General features: G+C 39.7%; 1 pseudogene; it reads right to left on the bottom strand.

The window, feature by feature from the left end:
- Positions 1–547: 547 nt before the first annotated feature.
- Positions 548–1,443, bottom strand: LOC116475439 (glyceraldehyde-3-phosphate dehydrogenase-like; annotated as a pseudogene).
- Between the last annotated feature and the right edge of the window lie 4,711 nt (positions 1,444–6,154).

Here is a 6,154-nt window from a genome sequence, read left to right as displayed (position 1 = left end):
GACTGAGTCCTCAAAAGCGATTGCAACAAAAACAAAAATTGACAAGTAGGACCTAATTAAACTAAAGAGCTTCTGCACAGCAAGAGAAACTATATTAAAAAAAAGAGTAAACACACAACCTACAGAAAGGGAGAAAATATTCACAAACTATACACCCAGTAAAAGTCCAGTTTCCAGAGTCTATGAGGAACTCAAACAATTTAACAAGCAAAAAACAAATAATCCCATTAAAAAGTGGGCAAAGGACATGAATAGGCACTTCTCAAAAAAAGGCATACAAGTGGCCAACAAACATAGGAAAAAATGTCAATATCACTAATCAGAGAAATGCAAATCAAAACCAATCTCACATAAGTCAAAATGGCTATTTTATTTTCAGAACAGGGACTTTATTGATGGTACACAACAAAGTATGATTCCCTAGGCCCCTCTCTCTTTAGAAGGTATGACATGGAAACTGTGGCAAGGGAGATTCTCAGTGTGGTGCGGGATTGAGGGCCTCTCTCTTCCTCTGGAGATCTTGCTGGGGCTGGTGGCCTGGAGGTTCTTATTCCTTGGAGGTCATGTAGACCATGAGTTTCACCACCCTGTTGCTATAGCCAAAATCATGGTCATACCAGGAAATGAGCTTGGTATAGTGGTTTTCAAAGGTGATGCTGGCCCCAGCATGGAAGATGGAAGAGTGGGTGTCATTGTTAAAGCTGGAGAAGACAATCTGGTGCTAAGTGTAGCCCAGATGCTCTTGAGGGGGCCCTCTGATGCCTGCTTCACCTTCTTGATGTAATCATATTTGAAATCTTTCTCCAGACAGCAAGTCAGATCCATGACTGACACATTGGTGATAGGGACATGGAAGGCCATGCCAGTGAGCTTCCCATTCTGCTCAGGGATGACCTTGCACACAGCCTTGGCAGGGCCACTAGATGCAGGGATGATGTTCTGGAGACCCCCAAGGCCATCACGCCACAGTTTCCCAGAAGGTCCATCCATAGTCTTCCGGGTGTGGCAGTTTGGCAGCGAAGGCCATAGACTGTGGTCATGAGTCCGTCCATAATGCCAAAGTTGTCATGGATGACCTTGGCCAGGGAGGCTAAGCAGTTGGTAGTGTAGGAGGCATTGCTGACAATCTTGAGGCTTTTTTTGTATTTCTTATGGTTCATGCCCATCACAAACATGGGGGCATCAGCAGAAGCGCCAGAGATGATGACTGTTTTGATTCTCCCCTCTAAGTGAGCTCCAGCCTTCTCCATGGTAGTGAAGATAATGGTAGACTCTACGACATAATCACTGTTGGCATCACCCAGTTTGATTTTGGTAGGATCTCACTACTGGAAGATGGTAATGGGATTTCCATTGATGACAATGGAAATCCACAGCCTTGATGGTGCTGTGGAACTCGTCATGGGTGGAATCATATTAGAACATGTAAATACCATGTGGTTGAGGTCAATGAAGTAGTCATTGATCATGACAAAATCTACTTTGCCAGAGTTAAAAGCAGCCCTGAAGACCTGGTGTCTAATACAGACAAACTCATTTACTCCACCCTTCACTTTCTCCATAGCGTCTCAGGGATGTGGCTGGCATTACACAAGATGTAGCTGTCTGTTGAACAGGAGAAGCAGAGAGCCAGAATGGCTGCTATTAACAATCAAAAAATAACATATCCTAGCAAGGCTGTGGAGAGAAGTGAAAACATACACTGTTGGTGAGAATATAAATCGGTTCAGCCATGTGGAAATTGGTGATTCTCAAAGTTTAGAGATTTCCCAAAGAACTTAAAACAGCACTACCATTTAAGCTAGCAATCCCATTACTGGGTATATACCGAAAGGAAAATAAATAGTTCTATCAAAAAGATACATGTACTCGTATGTTCATCACAGCACTATTCACAATAGCAAAGACATGAAATTAACCTGGGTACCCATCAACAGTGGACTGGAAAAGGATAAGCTGGTACACATATACCATAGAATACTACACAGCCATAAAAAGAACAAAATAATGTCTTTTGCAGAAACATCGATATGGCTGGAGGCCATTATCCTAAACAAATTAACAGAGAAACAGAAAACCAAATGCCATTTGTTCTCACTTGTAAGTGGGAGCTAAACATTGGGTACACATAGACATAAAGATGGGAATACACACGGAGATTTCTAGATGATGGAGGGAGGAAAGAGAGGCAAGGGCTGAAAAACTATCTATTGGGTACTGTGCTCACTACCTGGGTGACAGGATCATGTGTACCCCAAACCTCAGCATCATGCAATATGTCCATGTAGCAAACCTGTTCATGTACCTCCCAAATCTAAAATAAAAGTTGAAATTATTTTTAAAAATCTACAGAGCTATTAATATAAATACGGTATCATTGAAGTTATTATAAAAACAATTAAGAAAATTATTGTATGTTATAATTTAAATGAATATGCCCCCATTTCGTGACAAGTAGCTCTTCTCTCACTAGTATGGTTTACCTGGGATTATAGATTTACTTACATCCAGACTCTAAAGGGATGACTTAAAGGAATCACAGTAAGAAACAAGAATTGTGAATATGCCAGTTTCACACTCCTGGGGTCTAATTTGGTCTCCCTGCTTAGACCCAACCAGGAGGACAATTAAGAAGATATTTACCCAAGGAAAGAATGCAGCAACAGGTCCATGGAGAATACAAAAGGCTGTACTCTGTGTAAAGGAATCATACTGTGGAAAACATAAGTAAACTATGAGGGTAAAGTCACATGTTGAAATTTGAGGAGATTCTTTACTGTTAAATCTAGAATGACAGAAAAGTGAGAAGCCATTAATACTGGTCTGAGAAGGAGTCATATCTTGTTTATATAGTCCCCATGTACAAGTGGGTATTTATTAACGCTATATGCTGCAAATACAAACAAGGAATAGAGGTAAGCCACGATACTTTGGGGAAACACTATCCTTACCTCAAAAGGAAAATAACCCACAAAAACAAAAAGGAAGCTTCTTAGCCTAATTCTTCATCGATTTCTAATTCGTTTCTAATTCATAATAATTTACATTTTCATGGAATTTGCACATAATATTGCCAGAGCCATTATGTTTATTGCTACAAATAGACTGAATCTGTATAATTTACACTTTCTTTCCAACATCTTTTATTCACTCCTCAGAGCATAACTGGCTAAGAAGAGTAGTAAAATGTTCCTGGAGAGGCTGTTCGCTATTCCTTAGCACTTTCTTGAGAAAGGTATATGCCTCCTAGTCCCCAATTACATATAAATATGTTATGTCAAATATATATATACATATATTCACTATGTAGTGCTGTTTTCCATAATTAATACACCTTAGTCCACCTCTCAAGAGAAACATTTACTAATTCATCTCTTAGGAAGGCATATTTCTAGCTGAAGAAAGCCTACACTTAACCACCATTGCATGTAAAGTTCTAAGCACAAGGCCTGGCACAGAGAAAACCCTCAATAAAAGTAAACTATTATTATTGCTGTTGTTTAATGGCACTCTTCTTAAAGTGTGAAGTAGAAATTTGTGCATGGCAAGAGTATGCCCTTCCTTTCCCAAGCACCTCATTAAAAATCACCTTATTAACATCTGGCTATCTCTCCAGGTGCTGCAGGCCTGCAACTTCCCACATAATCCGGGGACCAAATTTTATTCTGAAAAAAAATTTCCTTTGTGTGATGCACTAGTTTCCAGATGACCCAAATTGAAAATATAAAACTCTCCCCCAAAATGCAGGGCTGAGCCTTGTGAGAGTTCTACTTTATGGAGTAGTGGAGCAAGCTTAGGCTATGGAAAACTGGATTCAAATTCTTGGGCAACCATTTACTTAAAGTAACCTCGTGTAAACTATTTCTGTCTCTGAACTTTGAGTTCATCTTCTGTAAAATGAGGATATTAATACTTGTTAATGGTTGATATAAAAAATAATGTATTTTTAATAAATATATATCCTCTTATATCTTGCCTGGCATAAGGTAGGTGCCCATCAAATCCTAGCCTTCTTCCTATTTGAGTTTCTTGAAATTATGAGGTTGAAGGCTATAAAGACCTTCTAACAGGTCTTAAAGAAGTTTTATTTGCTGTGTACTAGAAGTCAGCCCAGAATTCAGTCTAGTTTCTCCTAAAGCTGGGATATATCAATTTCTGAGTGAAGATGAGATGTGCCTGTGTTTCCAGCTGGTATTTAACTGGTATACCTGGGCTTGTGGATCCTGATGGGTTTACTTTTCCAACTGAACGCTTGTTTCAGGCAAACAGTATCAACTCAACATAAGTAATCTCTGTCTCTTCTTCTGTGGATCTTGCCTCCAGGACCTGCTGCAGATTTTTCAGAATGGCTCCCATGCCCTCGGAGGATCCATTTCTATTTTGGAAACAGCCAAAAATCATTTGAACCCGGACAACAAGGCAGGGGAACAAGCTCACATAACAAATTTAAAAAATGTTTTCAGCATTGGCGATAGGATTGCCTCCCAGGACGATGACTTTAAAAACCCACAGCTGGGTGCATCCATGGGTGTGTTTACAAAACAAAAGAGCCTCTGTGCCTTTTCAAAAAGTATTTTCCAGTTGTGAAAATAAATGCATACAATTGTCAGTACATTAGGATGATATTAAAGTGTTTTCCAACAATTTAGAAATTAAAATCACACACAGCGGCTATGACTCATATACAGCGTATGTGAACCAGAAGAACGCTTGTAAGAGAAACAGATGTGACTTGGATGAACTTGGGGAAGCAGACCTAGATTTTGACACTATTTGGTAAGTGGATGTCTAATTAATTACACGTGAAGAGGAGGGAAATATGAAGAGCCAGAAGTTGGCAGCTTTTTACTCATCCCTGTCCAGGCTGACAAGCATATACTCTCCCATCATTGGAAAGGTGAATTCCGCTGCAGATCTGGGTGATTTATTGGGTTTCCCTTAGCCACAATAAAATGTCTCTTAAGACTCACCACCTTCATTTTCTCTGATTCTCAGCTAGGAAAGTGACCTTCTGATAACACTGGAAGTGTTATCAGGGTGCAGGCTAACCCAGGGCCACAGCAAACTCTCCCAAAAAATCACACATTATAAAGAACCTCACAAAACCGCAGCCCATCTTCTGTCAAAAGTCACCCTTTTTGCCTACAAAATATGCCCATTACTGGAAATCTAAGATTGTAGAAAATTATTCAGAAAATCAAAATCATGTTAAACTCACAACCCAAAGATAATCACTGTTACCACATTGGTGTATTTCATCTGAACTGTTTTTTGTACATTGCTGAGATCAAATTGTACATTCAGTTTTCTATGTTGTTTTTTAATTAAGCATTAAAAATAGATATTTCTTTAATTATCATAAAATATTCATAAATATAACCATTAAAATTGTATAATATCTTATCAAGAGAATTTTTCAGTGTATTTATTAATCCTCTATTGCTGGATATATTGGGTGGTCTCTAAATTTTTGTTGTTGTCTTTTTTTTTTTTTTTTTTTTTTGAGGTGGCGTCTCGCTCTGTCACCCAGGCTGGAGTGCAGCGGCACGATTTCGGCTCACTGCAAGCTCCACCTCCCGGGTTCAGGCCATTCTCCTGGCCTCAGCCTCCCAAGTAGCTGAGACTACAGGCGCCCGCCACCACACCCGGCTGATTTTTTTTTGCATTTTTAGTAGATACGGGGTTTCACTGTGTTAGCCAGGATGGTCTTGATCTCCTGACCTCGTGATCTGCCCGCCTCAGCCTCCCAAAGTGCTGGGATTGTTGTCCTTTTGTAAAGAATACTGTAATAAGCATATTACTGCAAAAAAGCTTATTCTTTATTTGGGAGTATTTCCTGGTTCAACTCATCACAGTTAATTTTTAAGCTGACTTATCTTCTTGTTTCTATATTTAATTGCCTATTGAACTCCTCCATTCTAAAATTAACATGGTTGAAGAAGAGCAGACTGAGGGTGAGACCATCCCTTGCCTCAGTCTAGGCACATTAAAGTATTTTCTGCTTCAAGAGAGACCAATCTTAAAGCATGAGCCAGGGAATTGCTGACAGGGGAAAGCAACAAGGATTGATGGGAGCGGGAAGTTGGTGCGGGAGGGAGAAATGGTAGCCCTCATCTCATCCTTTAAAATCTGGGCCTATAGATCTTGGCTATGT

The sequence above is a fragment of the Hylobates moloch genome, unplaced genomic scaffold (assembly GCF_009828535.3).
Source record: "Hylobates moloch isolate HMO894 unplaced genomic scaffold, HMol_V3 SCAFFOLD_10, whole genome shotgun sequence".
NCBI classification, from domain to species: domain Eukaryota; kingdom Metazoa; phylum Chordata; class Mammalia; order Primates; family Hylobatidae; genus Hylobates; species Hylobates moloch.
This window is presented reverse-complemented; position numbering and strand designations above follow the sequence as displayed.